General features: G+C 34.3%; 1 protein-coding gene across 3 annotated transcripts in view; it reads left to right on the top strand.

Annotated features, from left to right (window-relative positions):
• Positions 1-20,327, top strand: part of LOC5572931 (sodium/potassium-transporting ATPase subunit beta-2) — a 71,243-nt gene that overhangs the window by 29,644 nt on the left and 21,272 nt on the right. The gene's annotated exons all lie outside the window — the stretch shown is intronic.

The raw sequence follows: 20,327 nt of genomic DNA, 5'->3' as shown, positions 1-20,327 counted from the left end.
GACAAATGGAAATGCTAAGGTTGTTCCAATTTTAAAACCAGACAAAAATTCTGCAGAAGCTTCTAGCTATTGTCCAATCAGTTTGCTTTCCTCCATCAGTGAACTTTTTGAAAAGGTTATTTTGAACAGAATGATGGCCCACATCAACGAAAATTCAATTTTTGCCAATGGACAGTTCGTATTCCGTCATGGACATTCGACCACTCATCAACTTTTGCGTGGAACAAATTTGATTCGTTCCAACAAATCTGAAGGCTATTCTACTGGTCTTGCTCTTCTAGACATAGAAAAAGGTATTCGACAGTGTTTGTCATGAAGGTTTGATTGTAAAATTAAAAAACTTTAATTTTCCAACATACTTTGTTAGAATAATTCAAAGTTATCTGTCAAATCTGTCAAACTTGCAGAAATGGAAGATTTCTCCTAATGCTTCCAAAACTCAACTAATAATATTCCCACATAAACCAAAAGTTCTTTATTTGAAACCTTCAAGTAGATATGTTGTCACGAAGAGAGGGGTTCCAATAAATTGGTCATATGAAGTTAAGCTTCTAGGGCTCATGCTAGATAAGAATTTAACTTTCAAACATCACATAGAGGGTATTCAAGCCAAATGTAACAAATATGTAAAATGTCTCTATCCTCTTATTAATAGAGAATCAAAATTTAAGAAAAAGCTTTTGATATTCAAACAAAGTTTAAGGCCAGCCATGTAGTATGCTGTACCAATATGGACTACCTGTTGTAATACCGGGAAGAGAGCTCTGCAGAGAATTCAAAATTAAATTTTGAAAATGATTCTGAAGCTTCCTTCTTGGTATAGAGCCAATGAGTTACATAGAAAATCCAATTTTGAAACATTGGAACAAATGTCAAATAAAATAATTAATAATTTTAGACAAAATCGTTGCTATCTTCTATTGCCTCGAATAATGCGTTAAATATTTAGGTTTAGTTAGGTTAAGTAAATTGAAAGCATTTATTTTTTTCTTTTGCAAGTAGCTGAAACCCACCTGTAACAATTCCTAACTGCTACAGCAAATGAAATGTAATATGGTGTTAACAAAGTGTTAATTGAAACTTAATTGAATTGGACCAAACTATGATTACAATGTTGTCTTACACAAAACGTATAGATATAAAAATTGTATGTAATGTTTGAAATGATACTTACAAAGAAATTAAAAAAAAATGGATAATAATTCCAGAGTAACGTGAATTTCAGAATCATTCTGCAAGTTGCCAGCTCTGCCACTGTAGTAATACATTTGACAAATGCCCTCTCGGTCAAAGCGTCTTGCTAACTAATTAATTCAATTACCCCTTGCCGCTCAATCCATTAAAAACCAACAGAAACGGATTGCCCTACTAATGCACCAATCTGACATAACCTAGAACTCCGCTCACCATAAGTAAGCCACTGCATCTCCAGTCACATTACAACCATTGAACTATTGATAAATCCAACAAGTGGGTGCGGTTATGACGAATTGGTCTCGCCGTTAAGATCACAAACCGATCGAGTTTACCCATTCCGGGCTGCACACAAACGTCAAACCTAACCTGTTGTGAGTGTGTTCAAAGGGGAAAAGAGAAACATAAACAACCACATGTTTCAAACGACGTTAACAGAAAAAAGAACGTCGACGGTCAAAAGCGTGGCGCTCTAAAGTGGCTCTAAAGTTACGGTGTCAGGCAAACACTTATCCACTAGGGTGGTTTAAATTGAAAACAGATTTAAATTCTTTGAGAAAAGCTTCCTAAAAATATCCCTATGATCAAAAATTAATTCATGGAAATTTTCAGCATTTAACACCTTACCATATAAATATTGTTCTGTCAAACTTTCAGCTTTTTCCGTGGTGATTTAAAGGTGTCCCAAAGACAATGTAGGTTTATATGAGAATTACTATGGAGAAATTTGAAAAAATGTTCCAACCACACGAGTACTGGAAGTTAGTGCAAATCATTATCATCACAAAGTGAAAACTCATTCTTCAAACCTTAATGGAGGATGTTGCTCAAGAAACAAATCCTTTTTAAGCTGATTTTGGGATTTTTGAAGATGTTTGCAGGGATGTAATATGAAGCTAAATAAAAGCAAACAATCTCATGAATATCTCTTCTCGTATCCGTCGGATCAAATTGCTCTCTGCAGCAAATTTCTTAAGTTTGAATTTGAAGCATGAGTTTTCACTCTGGGATGATAAGTTTGTACTTACATTCCAGTAATAACGTGTTTGAAACATTTTGCAATATTTCTCCATAGTTATTTCTATATAAGCCTACATCGTCTTTGGGCCACCTAAATAGCTGAAAATTTCACAGAACACTATTTTTATGGTACGAATGGTAAGGAAGATATGGAAGAATGGATTTGCACACTTTTTTTTTAACTTTTAAACTGTATGGGATTATAGTTTAGCAAAACAAACTGCAAAATATCAACAGACATTAACTCGCATTAGATTTTTCAGCTACAATCTTCTTCTTCTTGGCATTACGTCCTCACTGGGACAAAGCCTGGTTCTCAGCTTAGTGTTCAATTAGCATTTCCACAGTTATTAATCGAGAGCTTACTTTATGCCCAGGGAAGTCAAAGAAATTTCCATTACGAAAAGATCCTGGACCGACCGGGAATCAAACTCAGACACCTTCTAGCCGGGAACTCCAACCACTCTAACCAAGTATAAAAGATAGAAATTTCAACAATATTTCTTAACTAAGCCGCCCTATTATCCATAGCATGGAGGGAAGCACGTTGTTTCCAAAACACCCAACGTTGCAACCACAAATGCGACCGACTAAGACCACTATAAAACCCCCCACAAGCTGCAGAAGCGTTGCGTTTGCATAGAAACGGCAATTTGTAAACAGAGGCCGCATGAACAGAGCACCAAGTTTCACTGCCTCTCTGATGCAAGCAACACATTGACATTGCGGTGCATGTTTCTAGTCGTCGTCAGCAATTGTTTTAGTTGATTATGTTTATGGATAGGTATGTGACTCCAGCGTGCCGGCTGGTTCATTTTTGAGTATGTGATTGAAGAATTAAACAAAATTTTACCAACACTGAGAAAGTCCTGGATGAACTTTCTCAATGGAGAGTAAATCGAACTAAAGACATGCATTCAATTTTGCTGGAACGGTGATTTTTCAACATATGCGATTAGGCGGATGCAGGAATGTTGTTTTGAAGGAAAGCAGGAAAAAACCTTGACTGGCTTTGTACCAAGAATCTTGCAAGAGCTCTTGATACACCCTTAGTATATTCATAACTGTAACCTATTTTTTTTGATAGATTTCTTTACGAATTTCTTGTTTCTTGGGTAGGTTGTGGTGAGCTATATCTGGCAAATAGCTTTACATCCTCAGCCGAGAGAAGTTTCTATTGTGGAATTCCTTATAGAACACACAACACAAATGAGTAACAGGTTATTAACAGGAACAGTAATTTACAACTCGACAAATTCACCATTGGACGTGGCGCCCTTTTCAAGGTCCCCTTAAATTAATGATTAGTAAGAAACTGGATCCTATTTTTGACAGGGGTTTTTGAAACCTACTGAGTTCACATTGGGCACAATATATCGGTGTTTTGAAGGTTTTTTTTTATTGCAAAGTGCCAAACAATTGCATGAGTGCAAATCAAGTGAGTGTCAAAGTAGCTCTCTACCTTAAGAAAATCAGTAAGAAATACACTGTTCGACAAAAAAAGCCGATATGAATGCACAGAGACCGGACACCCCGGGCTTGAAAGTATAAAAATAAACAAAAATAATGGCGTTTTCAGAATGTTCGTGTCTGCCCCAGGTCATTTTTAAAACATACTTGAACTTTTTGCATTTTTTATTTAAAAATCCAATCTAATCAATAAACCGACACAGTGTTTTATATTCAGGACAGGGGAATTAATGTGCCATATAATGTTTTCAACTTTAAATACAATATGAAGAGTTGTAATAAGATTTGCAGGGAGCCCTCCCCCCTTTTTTGTACCCTCCCCATTTTTAAAGTATCGCAAATGATGGAATATTTGATATACAGGGGGTTGTCAAAATAACTGGGACAGGCAAAAATTGGGCCAACTTTGGAATGCTGTAACTTTGACAAAAATTGACCGATTTCAATTCTTTAAGAAGTAATGGACGGGTCAACTAATCTAGTTTTGAGGTGCATCCACGGAGATGAACTATGACCCCCGGATACCGGTGATAATCCGGATTTCCGGAATCAAGTCTTATGCAGTAAAATTGTGACGTGTTTTTAGCAAAGGTCTCGGCTAAAAAATCAAAATTTTACTACACATGGAGATAGAAGATCTAATTCTGAAGCGATTGGTGCGCCAAGTATTAATATTGGTCCAGAAACAACCAATGTATGGCCATTTCCCCGTAATCGGTGCCGGTAGTGGATCCGAATTGGGATCAAACAATTTATTCACTCAAAATATGTCGCGCAATATTGTTTTCTCCCTAGCTTATCATAAAATACCCTATTATAAGTTGAAAATGAGTCTTGTACAGATTTGGCCACTCATGGCGCCGCCCAGTGCCCCGGGGGAACCTTGCATAGGGGACATTTCGATTTTGACTCCAAAGCATATCATGCGACGGCTCATTCTTCATGTCTTGTCGTAAATAGGGCAACTGTAGACTCAAAATGGATAGTTGACTACAGTGACTACTTCCGGGTCCACCGGATGTTCCAGAGGGAACCTGTAATTAGGGACAATTGATATTGAACTCCAATACATATCGTGCGACAGTTCATTTTTCATGTCTCGTGCTAAATAGGGCTATTGTAGACCTTAAGTGGATATTTGACTACAGTGGCCACTTTTGTGACCAAAAAAAAAAATATTGTTTTTACTTTTGGTTTTGCATGTTTGCAGTTTTGCAGGATATCACTTTTTTCATGTAAAACCAATTGAAGTTCTGGAGTTCTTGACTTATATGTGCAGTTGACTTTAAATGCTTAAAGATCAAAAAAGAATTTCGACAACAAGGTTTAAAAATTTCATATTTTGCTTCAGATTCTTCATCTATTTTTTTTTTTTTTGAAGCCCTGTTTCAATTCTAGGACTAACGCTTAAGTATAGGCCAAAAGCAAATGTTTACTAATTTTTTAGTGTTTTTCGTCTGTTTGCATCCAAAACACATTTTTTGATGTTTTTTTTTAGATTTTGTCATACCCCTTGGCTTAAACTCAATTTTTTGGTGTATTTTGTTTCCGTGTCCCTTGCGAAATGACAGATAGGAACAACCCCAGTATTAAAACTAAAAGACTTAGCAAACGTCAAACATGATCAAAAGTATCAAGTTCCATTTATGGACCCAATTTTTAAATTAAAGTTTAAATATGATATAACGGTTATTTGAGCGGAGAAATTAGCTAAAAACGTTACAGAAACATGCTCTTTCGTGTTGGTAAATAAAAACAAGATTTCAATAAACATTTTAGGACCCTATTATGTGCAAATTTGATGACATATTGCAACAAATGATTAAGACTGAAGAGGAATTTGTTCACACAATTCACAAACATTAATATGTTGTTCACAAATATTAAAACAAAAATACACAACACTAGATTTTAATGCCATCGCTTGAATTTTACAGATTTACAGACTATGACACGGTTCCTATGAGAATTGTAGCAGAAAACTTCATATTTATAAGACAACGGCATGTTTCAACAACTTATAATGAATATATTTCAAAAGTGAGGCAATGTATTTTTTTCATGTATCGAAAGTATGTGTGATGTTTTATCGAGTTGCCTTCTTCCATTCATCAGGTTCTCAAATTGAATTATACACATTTCTTTCATTAAAATTTTCAACGATTCACAAAGATATATATTTTCAATCTAAAAATTTCGATAATCTGTAAACAGATTTTGGGGTGTCACGAAACTCCAGCTTTATATATGTTTATTCCACTGGCATTATTCTAATTTATAAATTCATAAAAATGTGACATTCAAAGTAAAAGTCTTTATCTAGATAAGTTGTAAAAAAAGCTGGCTCCTTATCTCTATATAGGTTAAAAAATAAGTAATTATTTAAATTAAAATCAATTTTGTCATTGCTAAGTGCGCCAGCGTCTCAGTAAGTCCGGAAACTGCTGCTTTACACCTTGAAAATTAAACGCAAAATAAGAAAAAAAAAATAGGAGAGACCAGATCCGTTTTTCTTAATTGGGCTGTAATTCTGCACTGACTCACAAATAAGCTTGTTTTACAAGATCATACATTGCAAAAAAGTTATAGTTTGCATTAAAAGCACTCATCATTTCATTATGTCTTATGCAGTGTTGGTAGACTCACACTCATAACTCAATCATAGAGTTCTCCCGCGATAGCAAACTCATTTGAGATCTGTGTTGAGATTCTGACGCAAAATCACTTGCTCACCATCATGCCGTCAAAAAATATTAAATCATGAAACTCATCGGAAATCTGTCAAAACCCAATGATATTGTTTACATTAGAAAGATTTGTTACATTTCTAGCAAAAAATAATAGAATAAGTTCTCGCATAATCTGGGATAACGCCCTAAAAGCCATTGGTAACCACGTGTGTAGCTCGTTGTTTCTGAGCAAATGAATGTATAAGCATCCAAACCAATACCACTGACAGGTAAATAATGATCCTTTCTTCACAATAGAGTTTTTAAAAAACGTGTAAATCCATTCAAATCCTCAGAAAAAAACAAGCTACACACATGGCTACCAATGGCTTTTAGGGCGAGATCAAAAATTATGCGAGATTTATTTGATGTAGCTCCGGGAGAAGTCGAGGCATAGAAGCAGTAGGGAAAGTTTTGTTAGTGATTAAATATACATAACGTGAGTCTCACACCGTGTCAACACACAACAGGCCAGGCTTTTGAAGCTTTTTTTAACCTTACTATAAATAAAGAAGACGTATAGTATAAAATAACTCAAAATAAACAGTTTGCGATTCCGGAGATCAAGTCTACACAGTCTCGAATAAATACAGAGATGATTCCTTGTTTTGATTTTGTGACTATGATCGGTTGATGCTGTTTGGCTTCGTAAATGATATTCGGATCACTATGGTAACATTTGGAAATATGACCCTGACGTTACAATCAGAAAACACCATTTAATGATTTTGTCATAACTCCAATTTATCAATTGTTTGGTCAACATTTCTGTTTAATCAAGGCACATATTTTCAGAACAATTCATTTTCAAATTTAAGTAAAGTAAAATTTGGCAATTACAGTCAATCGTCCCTTACTCTATATTCGGTATCTTGATATCATAATCATAGTACAGTCGACACTCCACATCTCGATGTTCTACATCTCGATATCTCTCCTTATGTTTTTTTTTGGTCCCTTCATTCTGCATACGTTTTCACTCTCCATATCACGATATCCTCCTTATCTCGATATCTCCCTATCTTGATGTGATTTTCACTCCCGATTTCCTCTCCGTATTTCGATATGCTCATTATCGAAGGTTACTAGACTAGATTTTAGGGATTCAAAACAATTTGCGAAGATAAAATGACGTCTGTTTGTTTTTTAATTTCTTGGTAACGGAGCAGGCTTTGCAGAATTCGCTCTCATTTGAGTATAAAGCACGATCAAAGCAAGCAAAGAAAAAGATCCCATCTGTTGCGGTTCACGATCGTCAGTGTATCGCAAGGTGTAACAAGTCTGATAAATGGAAGCAGTGAGCGAGAGCCCCAACGAGAGAGCGATGATAAAATCCATTTTGCTCGCTTATTTACCGTTGGGGATAGGTGTTTTTCTTTACTGGCACGATAAACAATCCACGAATTTCTAATAGCAATAATGTCCCCCAGGCTTGGAGCATGTTTAGAGCGGTTTTATCAGGTCCGTCACACTCGGGCTCAGATTGGGTACCACTTCTAGTACTGCATTTGGTCCCTCGGTAGTGCAAAAGGTACCCAAGTTTGACAGATCGCAGTACACTTTGCACGGCATTCTAGATTACCTTATGAGCCATAAAATTTTGGGCAACTGCAAGGGACATGGGGGTCTTTAATTTGTCTTTGGTTTTATCATGCACTACTATCCCCCCAATCTGATCAAAGTTGTAGCAGTATACGATAAACAGTCTCTCATAATGTGCAGCATGTTATGATAGTTACAGAGAGTGATATGTGAGAGATTCTCTCAATTTTTGCAGGATTCAATCCCTGTAACGGAGTGATTTTCAATATAGTATTTCTTAAAAATTTCTTCTTTGTCTCTATCCCTTCCTATCTCGATGGTTTCTTCGATATCGAGATGTGGAGAGGCGACTGTAAATGATGGTTTTCATGACTAACTCGATGATCCCTTGGATCGCATTTGTACTGATTTTGTGTTCTCTAATTCGACACCTCCCTAACTCGAAGGTCTCTTCAATATCGAGTTAGGAAGAGTTGACTGTAACTAGAATGTAAAACTGGTAATTCATATTTTGTGACTTTGAATTCCCATGGATCTGGACATGACTTTTAATCTAGTGTTCGTATGAGCATTTTTAGTCATTGAAATGACTGAAATATTTAAAACTATTTTGAAAGCTTTTTGAGATAATGCACAGTTTTCTTTAACCCGTATATAATGAGATATTGACATAGATTTGAATTCCTGACTCATTTTTTTTGCCATGGAGTGCATGAAATATTTGACAATCTCTGCTTTATAAACCGGAGCTAAAGGTATCAATAGATCTGTATTAATTGGCTTATACACACGATCAAATAAGCCATCTTTATCCATTAGGCAATTTTCCATTCCCCCGCTAATTGTAATCAGTTTGCTTTGCTAAGAAGCGAATCAATATGTGCACTATCTTGGTTACATCTAGAGAAACCTTCGGTGGCCATGTGCCATCACTTGACTAATGATTGTCGCAATAATTATTTGCCCCCACAAACTACAACGTGACAATTACCCAGTGTACATTTTCAAGTACTTACCTGCCATCGGTCTGTAGTGCGAGAGAAATAATGATGGCATCAAATTGCAAATGCAAGCTTATCCACTTGAGCTTGAGAGTTGTCCTACTTGGTCATGGCGGTAGCATTACGGTTCTTTTCGAAACGATTCGGAATTAGGCTACCCCGATGATAAGTAATAGCCACCAGTGCCATCAAGTGGAGGTAATCTACTTGCCTAATCATAGCTGACGCCAATGATGAAGCAGTAGAAGCATTAGCCTTAGAATGCTAATGTCGCGACTGTTCGTGTGACCAACATCTAGTTTGCCACGCTCTGACAGCTTGAGCACCGGGTCTATAAGTGTCAAACAAATTTTTTCGACCAAAATTAAACATTCTCTACAACATGGCACTAAACAAGCAATCAAAAACTTTAACAGTAAGTAATAATAAAATAATGCTTTTTTGTGATAACAGCGCCACTAGCGTTCTACTATTTATATTTCTATTTGTGATACCGACTTAACTCGATACTAAGTAATCGACATTCACGACGTGCAAATCACGTGATAGTGCTGATTTGCGTCAACTCGATCGAACCGGTTCTGCGGTTAAATGGTTGTGGTGTATGGTGGAGATCGTTAAAATTTGGAGTTTTTGTGGGGGCCAACAACAATAGCATCTCTTGGTCTGTGTATCATCAGCGATTTTTTTTCGCCGGTTGGCAAAAACGCGAATCTAATTCAATTAGTTGCATGACAAACGATGAGCTATTGATATGGTCAGCGTTCAGTAAGAATGGATCAAGTGACATTTTTTCATATTTTGAGAAAAATGGTTTGGATTTGTAGCATTTTAATTTGTTAAAATTTTGGTTCAATATTCCTACTCATCTTTGTGTTGCTTTCAAACATAATAATGTAAAGTGTAATAGAACATTTTTTTGATGGACTATGTGCACTTGGTTCACTCTGATTGAACAAAAGAACCGTTTGATGATTCGGTTCACTCTGACTGAACAATTTATAATCATTTAATGCTTTCGCGGTTAAACTGGGCACATATCTCTAAGATAAACGAATTATCCAGAAGACCAGAAATATTCAAATATGCGTTTGGTCAGAGCGGACCGAGTGAAAATCTTGAGTACCGGTCAAAATACCGAACTAATAAGCGGGTTCTAGGACATTCCATACAGACACCATAGAACTACTAAACACTTCCATCGGGCTCTGAAATCGAATCAAAAATGCAATAATCAATCAGTTTATTGCTTATTGATACTTGGTCCACTTTGTCCGCACGAAAATTGTTTAAATTTCTGATCACCCATCCAAGTATGAAAATTGATATAAAAACAAAATCAAAATGTAATATTTATGAATTTCTATTGATGGATGAAAAGAAGAATCATTTGATGTCGAAAATTCTGACTAATTACTTCGAATGTCTTCCATTTTCGCGCATTCCTTGGCGCGCTGATCATTTTTGTTGTTACGGTAAATAGCACTTGGTCCACTTTGACTGAATACCTTTATCGATCTGTATTGGTTATCCAAAGTAAAGTTGTTACATATCTCTCGCAGTTTACAAAACTCAATCAAAGTGAAATGGTGGTAAGGTGAGCCGCATCTACTGAAATAAGAATCCAATTTTCCCAAGTTTTGTACTTGGTCCACTCTGACAACGCCGACTATATCTTCAAGCGTAACAATAGGGTTCTAAAGCCCTGTCCATTTTTTTATCAAACACATGAGCTTTTTCTTAGGTTGTTATGATTTTACTACACCCTTTGGTTTAAACTAAAGCTTTGGGTAAATTTTGTATTCTGTGTACCTTTTTTTTATCTTTATTTACAAGATTTTTAGTCCTGGGCTAGTTCATCTCGGCCCACCGTCAGATAAAAACAACGCAGGTGTTCAAAGTGAAACCCCTATGGCGTTTTTGTTGACTAAGAGAACGTCAAACGTGATGAAAAGTGTAAGGTTAACACTTTTATCCGTTTTTTTTTATTAAACTTCATATCATATTAGCCGTTATTTTAGGGGAAAAATTTTATAAAGTAGTAGAGAACTCGCTCCATCGTGTTATATAATAAAAGATGATTAGGGTAGGTGTACCAATTATGGATGCAATATGTCAACAGTATGGATAAAAATCAAGTTTTAACCGCGATTCTATAACGTAAGCATGACATGTTGGTGTTAATTACTAGTTTCAAGCCTTGCGAAGCAGTTTAATTAAACAATTTTAGTACTAAATTAACTTTAAGCGTTGTCTTTGTACCAATTATGGCAATAGCGTTCCTAGCATTCGACATAAAAATGTTCCAATTATGGACTATCGAATATTTGCACGAAATGAACTCAAACGTCATCCACAGCGAACGATAATGCAACGCTTATATGTAATCAAGTGAAGTCATAAAATTTTCCAAAAGTTTTGTGTTAAATACATGTTAAATCAATTTATTGCAATGGGTTTATGGGAGCAAATTAATTTTCGAAAAGGAGTCGAAATGTAGTGAAAATGCAAATTATGATACAAAACAGCATTAATGAACTCACATTACCTTTAAAGCGCCTAATTTTAACGAAAAAAGAGGGAAAATTTAAAAATCGAGTGTCACTGAAAACCCCCCTCTATCATGAAATTAGCATCTTCCGCTTGCGAACGTTTTCGAACGTGTGATTGAAAAATCTTAGTAATTGAGTACAAAACATGAAGATAATGCCTTACCGAACCTTCCCGTCGTGGAAAACACCCGTAAAATAGCTTTACTTCTTTTATTTCACTGATCAAAAAATGTAAACAAACCGCCTCCAGAGTATTGCCATAATTGGGCTCTCATACACTCCTTGTACCAGTTATCGAAATAGCGGAAATAACACGATTTCCAACTTAAAACAGTAGATTTAATTGCTCACCAGCTAAATTATTTAATTTGTTCTCACTAGGCAACATACATTTATAGGTTGAAGCAGCTTTTCCCGACAAAAAAAAAACATACATTTCGTAAGTGGTGTCCTTTAGCAAACTGCTAAGAAGGTGACATATGCGTGAGGCAAATTTTGCATATGTTTATTTTTCGAAGCTTATGGCACGAATGTTCTTATCAAGGTTTAGTTACCATAAAAAACAAATAGGTTTATCATTCCTGCGAATATTAGCCTTATATTCTAGTGAAACAATAAGAAAAATCTCATTTTGTTCCAACTATTGCCATAATTGGTACTATATCCATAATTGGTACTTCTACCTTATAGAGTAAGGTGGGGCAAAAGTTCGACCTTAGTGGTATAATCAAAGTTTCCAGGAAAACAATAGCAGTTAAAACAAAACAAAAACCATACAGTGAACCTTCAACATATTGGCTATAACTTTGCTGAACAAACTTGTTTCAAAATATTTACTCATTTTTAGTTATAACAGTTTCAAAATTGATTGTCTTATTCGAACTTTTACCCCACCGGTGGGGCAAGAGTTCGAATCTAGTGTGGGGCAAAAGTTCGCTAGCTAAAACACAAAATATCGATCTTTTTATAACAGGCATACTTTACACCAGCCGTAAACTTAAGTTTGCCGAAAAATACACACTAAATTTTCATCAAAAAATTGCCCAAAACCGGGTTAATTGTAATATACTCAAAAATAGAAGTTTTTCGCAAAACTAAGTGGAAATGTAAAATTTTGATGACAGTTTTCACACGATCAGACAAATTTAAATAAATTTGAAAATAATATGTGGATTTTAGGTAATTTGCAAATTTTTCCGTGATTTTATAGATGGGTCGAACTTTTGCCCCGCTGATTCGAACTTTTGCCACACTATGGGCCAAAAATTGTTTTCAAGCATTTATTCAAAAACTAATACACCTATAAGCAACCTTATGATAGGCCTAGAAACGCCCTTACAGAAAATATTGAAAAAGATTTTATCTACAATTGGTTCCATGCAACGAAAGTTTGACCAAAAATTACAATTTTCACGTCAAAAAACAACAAAGAGCCATAACTTTTCCAAATCTCAATCAATTTTTATGATATTTGGAGTAAAAGTCTCTCACTTAATTAGCATTCGAACCACCATGACATTTATAAGATTTGTTTTGAATTGAGCTAAAAATCTTAAAAAGAAACTCTTACCCCACTCGAACTTTTGCCCCACTTTACTCTATCAATAATTTTAAGACCAAATTAATTTATCACTGCTAAGGCAATCTAGAAGGTGCTGAATACAGCTTTTTAATCATTAACATTGTCTTCATTGGCGTTAGTGCATTCAAAATAAAAAATCATACAGTTAGACAATAATTTAAAAGGATGAAACTACTTGGGCAGCATGATTCATTTTAACAAGAGGGGTTTTCTCGTCCTAGGTATTTTTTTTTTTTTTTTTTTGAGGAATACATTAACACGATGCAAACTATCTCCAACTATGAGCTAAGTAGCTTTAAAAAAAACGAAGTGATTCAAAAGTGCCAATAATAGGAACCCGTTCCCTACTTAATATGAAGCCGATCTTGCTTTTGAAATCATAACGATTTGAAAGCAATGATTGATTTTTTTTCCGCGAATAGTTTGACCAGACGAACATTTTCAACTGTTATTCTTGTTTCAGTGAGAAGCTTTGTTAATACTAATTCAGAACAACTCAAGCATGTGCTAGAATGAGGACGAAAGTAACATGACCGATTTCTCTTAATAGATCCTCTTTTCCGTGATTCAAGGTGACAAGAGGCAAGCTTGTTGGAACTTTTTCACTCCAGCATGCAGAATCGCATCGCTACAGAGCGTCCTAAAGTGAAAAAATGCTAACAAACTCGAATCTTGTCATTTTTATTCACTGACGAGAGGATCGATGAAGGGATATTGTTCAAGTCACTTACGCCCTTACTCAAGCTCAAGCTTGAACTATACAATGAGAAAATCGATGAAGAGAAATCCATCATTGGAATTACGTAATGCTAAATCTGAGAGATGCAATTGTACGATTTTGAGTGTTTCTGCTTATATATGGCATAAAAGTTACAAAAAGATCAAATATGTTTGAAAATATTTTTGGATGGACTCACAAGCAACACAGTTTTTTATCATCTTAAAAATAAAAATATCCCTTGAAATCAATCGTAATGTTCAACTACAAGGTAGTACTATTATAGTGAAGTTTTGAAACACTTAAAATCAAAAAAATTGAAACAATAATATAAATAACAGTTGAATTTCCGATCGCAAGATCATAAATTTTTTGTTGCATGGGCGTAGCCAGGATTTTCATTAGGGGAACTCGCCTAACCTTAAAAATTCATTCACCAATTTCACGCGAAAAAACGATTATTATACACAGGCTCTACACCCTTTTTGTATGAAAAAATTAACTATGAAGGACATTTCGCCTCCATTTTAATTTTTTTGTCGCCGCTCTTCTTAGTTTTTTTTTTCGCTCTCTCGCAAAGAGGCAAAGGCAGCACGCTGCTCTGGAGTATGTCACCGAACTCTTATGATGTTGAGGAGTATTATCAAGCCTCTCACGAGTTATAACAAGTTTATAGTTTCTTCTAGGATTTGTTATGCAGATTTCACTAGTGTTTCTGACACCAAATTTTTCGGCAGTTGTCTTTGAAATAGTTATCAAAAAATGTCGCTGGATATCTGTAAAGATTTCTTTAGGGTTTGATCCTAGTTTTATCTATGATTATGTATTTAATCAAATGTAAAACTTTAAAATGTTACTTACATTTGTTCCGTTATTTACTCCAAAGAATTCTCAAGTACTTGATTGCTAAAAGTATTTTCAAAGAGTTTTACTAAATGTACATTCATTTTCTCAACTGATTCTTTTGAATATTTTCTTTTGAATTTATTCAAGAATAACGCTCAAAATTCCTATAGGGGTTTTTTCAAGGATACTGTCAATGTATATTTCTGAAATCAACTCATAATTATTTCAAGAGTTTCATCCAACTTTCATCGACTTGTGTTACTTGAGATATCATCAAGATATTTGTTTAAACTTTATTCCTATTAAATTTTCTAGGACTATGCCATACATGCTCCAGAATTCTATCAAAGATCTTTGGATCGATCTCTTCGGAGGAATTTCCTAAGAGATTCCTAATAAAACATATCGAAGGATTCTTTTCAAAAGTACTTTCATGAATATCTTTACTGTAAAACTGTAAAAAAGTCTGTTATTTATCAGAATTTGTTTTTGGTACAATTTTTGGCATTCTTTCATAGTAAACAATACAACTACCCCAAGAATAAAAACTAACTCATTAAATCACCAAAATTTATTCAGCGCCACAGTGTGTTGAATGCATGCAGATGTGGGACAAAAATCAAAACTGGAACAATCAAGCCATATCAGCACCTTGGTATGGAAAGGAAATTTGTTCTTCGTCAAAAGAGCTTCAGTTTGCATAAATATGAAATACGCATAATCGCACAATTTTCCCAAGCTCCAACTTCACTTTTTCCCATGAGAATCCTTGTAAGTTGTACTCAAATTTCTTATAATGATGTAAGAAGAAGTTTGCAAACATGTCACTTTTTATTCGTAACTGAAAAAGTGACAAATTCGCCGCATCTGATTTTTTTTATCACAAACAACCCATTTTTGTATTTGTACTGGTTAAGGAGTATACCTACAAATAGTCAAAAATCTAGAAGAGTTGTAGGAAGCTGCACTCTGTATCTTTCAGACTTTTAAGTGCATACTCTGAAAACAAGTCTGTGCATGATCTAGAGTGGAACTTTTTTTGAATCAATAGTCAAAGTTACATGTTAGTATTCCTAAGTTTAGCTCCGATTCCTGAAATCCAAAGTTAAAATTGGTGTTCTTTTCCCATCAAATATACTTCACCAACTTTCAGCCCTATATGTACTAGACAGAAAATGTTAAAAACAAGCGACAAAATTCAGTTTTTTTTTGCTACATTGAAAACTGTTACTTTTGACGCTTGTTGTAATAGTTTTGATGCTTTAAGTTGTTTACCAATACTTTTTTTCATCGTATATGCTATCTATAAACACATCTGGAAAGTTATTATTGCCGAATGAAATTACCTAAAATTTGATTTTTGTCTTTGGAGCAACGCACTGTGCAGCGGTGCTACTCTGCGGATTTTTCCGAATCTCCAAAATATTTGCACTATGCACTACTTTAACAATAGTTTCACAGATTTCCCCAAAATTTTATCCAGTGATTTCTACATAACTGTATCCAAAATATTCTGGAAAATCCATCCATAATCTAAAAATACTTCAAAATTTCTTCGAAGATATCTCCAAAGATTTATGCAAGTTTCTTGGTGAATTTTCTTTGGTTCCTGGTTATTGTAGTGTTTTGAGGATAATCATAGATATAATATAAAAATAAAATCCGAAGGAAGCAGTAGACATTGTTTAATAAATACCTGCTATTTCAATATTTAAAGTAATTCTGAGAAAAAAATATTCTAGGGAAACATTTAACGGAAAAATCAATGCGAGATGTATAAGATAGGTAAACATTGTTATAATACATGGAGAAAGTAAGTCAAACATAAGACTTTAGGTAGTTGGGGTTGTGGCCCAGGGAGAATTTCTTGATGAAATTCTTGAAAAATTAATCCCAGAAGAATGCCTGAAGCAATCGATATGATATATCGGTATTTTAGGCACTACCTGGAATAATGACTAGAATAATCCGAGAAGGAATGCTTGGAAAATCAACTAAAAAATATCCTAAGCTAATTCCGGTCGTCTGATAAATTCTGCAGACTCAAGTCTAGTTAGCATTGCTGAAGAAATTGCTAGGCAAATATATTCAAACTACTGACAGCACAGTACTGGAATAGTTCTTTGCAAAATTTTGTAGTATCTCGAAGAATCCCCGCCTAAGGCAAATATCCGAAGATATCCGAAGAAAACAATGGACGTTGCTTGGATGCATTTTCAAAAAAAAGTGTAATATTAGAATTCTACTCGGAGGAATTCTTATCAACTACCTTGTGTATACCTAGCTAGAATTATTGATACAATTCATAAATTCCATAGACAAATTCTTGGAAGCGTTTTGTGATGAATTCTCTGTGAAAATTTTGTTGGAGTTTATCATAAATTATCGAATTAGTGACGAGATCTGAAATATTTTTTTGCAATGGTTATTTGAGAAAAAAATCCTTAGAGAATCCGAAAAAAAATATATGATGAAAAATAAGAAAAAAATCAGCAGTGGAAGTTGTGGCGAATATGTAAAGTTATTGCTTATCATATTCTTCGAAAATGTATTCAAAAATTTTCCTCGTGGATTTATTTCAATATTACTCAACAGATGCTTGGCAAAGCCTTTTTGAGCTTCAGTTGACAATTTCTTCAAAGAATTTCTGAATAAATCCATTTAAAGGTTACTTAACAGATGCTTGTTAAAAGAGGAGATTTGATTAAACTTGGCAGATCAAGATCCATTACGGACTGTTGATAAAACCTTCAAATGATGTTTGATGAGATCTTTTGCAGTAGTCTAATTTAAAATTTGTAGCAATCCAGTTGATTTAGACTTTTTTTTCTATTTCAAAGGGGGGGGGGCAACGAATCTATTACATTTGGTCGAGTAACATTTAGTCGAATGACGTTTGGTCGAATGGCATTTGGTCGAAAGTACATTCGGTCGAATAGACATTTAGTCGAAAATAATTTAATTGCTCTAAGAGGCCTTGATTTTAGGCTTGATATTTAGTTGACAGGATTTTTAGTCGAATAGGATTTTTCAGATAACTCCACAGAGTTTCATTTTGACGTTAAATGAAGCCACGTTATTAAAGCCACATGTTTTTCCGAGAAATGTAATTTGGCTGGAAGTCACAACCACAGCAATAATTCACATGAAAAGTAAAACGTACCTGTTCTATTTCCAGACTTTGTAAAAGTGCATTAAGGTACCGTGGGGTAAGTGGATACAGAAAAATCAATAGTTAACTTCATTGTTATGTACAGCTAACATGAATAGTTTAACTCAAACTTTTTTCTGTGGATATCAAGTAGGGGACTATTATACTTCAAATCGTCATTTATTTTGATTTTTCTGATTGTTATGTATTGAGAATGAGAGACTTGAAAATTTGCGCCAAATGATCCACTTGCCGCACCATGGTGGGGTAAGTGGATCACCATTAAAAAAAATCTGTTCTCGAAACAAATGTAGTATGATTATGTTTAATAAGAATGATATTACCCTCGCACTTGTTATTAGTGCTAGTAATGTTACATTTTATTACTTTAAAATTAAAAAGTATCTTTATTTAATCAAAATATAATAAAAAGTATGTATATACTAGTTCATACTAATTAGAACAAAAAAAAAACATTGAAACTAGAAAAATTTGGAGAAAATTCATCCATTTATACGCATAAGTTATACAGAAGTATTGTAGGATTATTCCTAACAATATTTTCGAAAAGCACTCTTGGTTTAAAAATATTAGTTACATTTACTTTTGAATAACAAACTGAAATCCTTCTGTTTTATTTATGAATATATGTATATCATCTGTCTAGAACAATTTATATGGTCAAATCATGTACGAGACTATGCTTTCGATTGGAAAATTAGTATATTTTGCTCTTTTACAACTCAGCTTAGATAAACCACGAAAAGTTTCGTGTGAATTTTGAGATTATTATTCTTTTTATATTTTTTTATACCAGAAAGGTTAAAAAAACTTTTCGGTGGATTATTTCAAATTTTCTATGGTCAATTTAACAAATTCAAGCTGGGAATGGAACAAAATAAAGGAAAACAGCATTTGCAGGTATTAAAGCTTATTAAAATTCTACTAAGCAGTCTGCCAATAAATGATAATTATTCTTGATCCACTTACCCCACCCCACTAAAAAGTAGGGGTAAGTGTACCATGTCCAATATATTTGTATTTATTCAAAAAAATGACATATTTTTCATTGTGATTCATTCAATTAGAACTGAAATGCTCACCATGTGTCAAATAAAATAATAGAATTTGATTTTAGACAGAGATACAATGGATTTTTGATTGATGGAAAACAATTTTCAAATTAATTACTTTTTGCAGCTAACAAGTTTGCTTGTGTTAGTGTACGTGTAGTACCAGTTTTGCAATAGTATCAGTGTGGGCGTAAGAATATAACCTAAAACGAAGCAATGGTGCGAAAACATTCAACATATCCAAGTATTTAGGCTTTATATTGACAAATGATCCACTTACCCCACTGATACACTTCCCCCACTGTACCTTATATGAGACACTTTAATGTGACACCTCTGGCTACGACCATGTTTTCTATACTCAATCTTGCTCTTCGAACATTTGCTTCGCCAAACCACTAATTACACCTTGGGTGTAACGCCTTTACTTAGACGTAACAGATCATACATAAATTTAAAAACATCTATGCAAAAAGCGTTACGATGAGGGCTGGTGGTCGAAAATTTACAATTTCAGCGTCACGTAATAAAAAGACGCTGCGTTTCTACTTTAGCGCACTCTCCGGAATGCATGTACATGACTGACCAAACACAAACATAAATCAACTAAAGTTTTTGTAAAAACAAAAAAACTTTTGAAAAACACATTTTGAATATTTTTAATATTTTAAATATTTGAGCTCATTTGGATGAAGTCTGAAACTGCACAACCACTTCAAAGTTTTTTATGGAAATTCCTATGGAAAAACCAAGTGATTCTTTCAATCGTTTATGTTGCTTACCCATGTGCCCTTGAGAGTAAAATGCTAATATTGTTGAATATCTTTATCGTCTACAACTTTGTAAAAGCCAATTTGCAAATCATAAGCCTCAGTAATGAGTTATTAATTTATACCTGAGTTGTAAATCTATGGCTATGACAAGCAAACTGCTCTGCGGCATCACTGGATATAAAGGCAGTGAAACATAGTAGCCATTTGAATGTGGTAGATGCAGCAATGTTGCCTGCTTTGAAGATAAATGAGCATTATTTGAAATTTTCCTATTGGATAAAAAATAATTATTTATTGCTAAGCTGACCAATTTGGAAACGATTTTCGACAAAATTATAGCTGATTACACAGCGCAACAAAAATGACATTTTTGCGTGTCTCAAGGATCAAATTATGTGTCTCTAATAGATTTGGGGTTGCTGAATCTGATGCCGTTCTCAGAAGTTTCCCAGCACGTCACAATTTTTAGCTACAGGTCGCCAAAGTTGTATAAAACATTGGTTTTATTGATGTTTACCTAAAATTTGAAGTATATTTTATCAAACTTTTTTTGTGATCTTATCCACCAAGCATGCGAAAGAGGACTTAAACTTTCGTTTTAGATATATTTTGGTTGGAATTTTACGATTTAGTTTAGATTAAACCGATATTTTTCAACATGCTTGCTGTCTCCATA

Source organism: Aedes aegypti, chromosome 2 (assembly GCF_002204515.2).
Source record: "Aedes aegypti strain LVP_AGWG chromosome 2, AaegL5.0 Primary Assembly, whole genome shotgun sequence".
NCBI lineage: Eukaryota > Metazoa > Arthropoda > Insecta > Diptera > Culicidae > Aedes > Aedes aegypti.
Note: the sequence above shows the minus strand (reverse complement) of the source record. Positions and strands in the feature narration are given on the sequence as shown.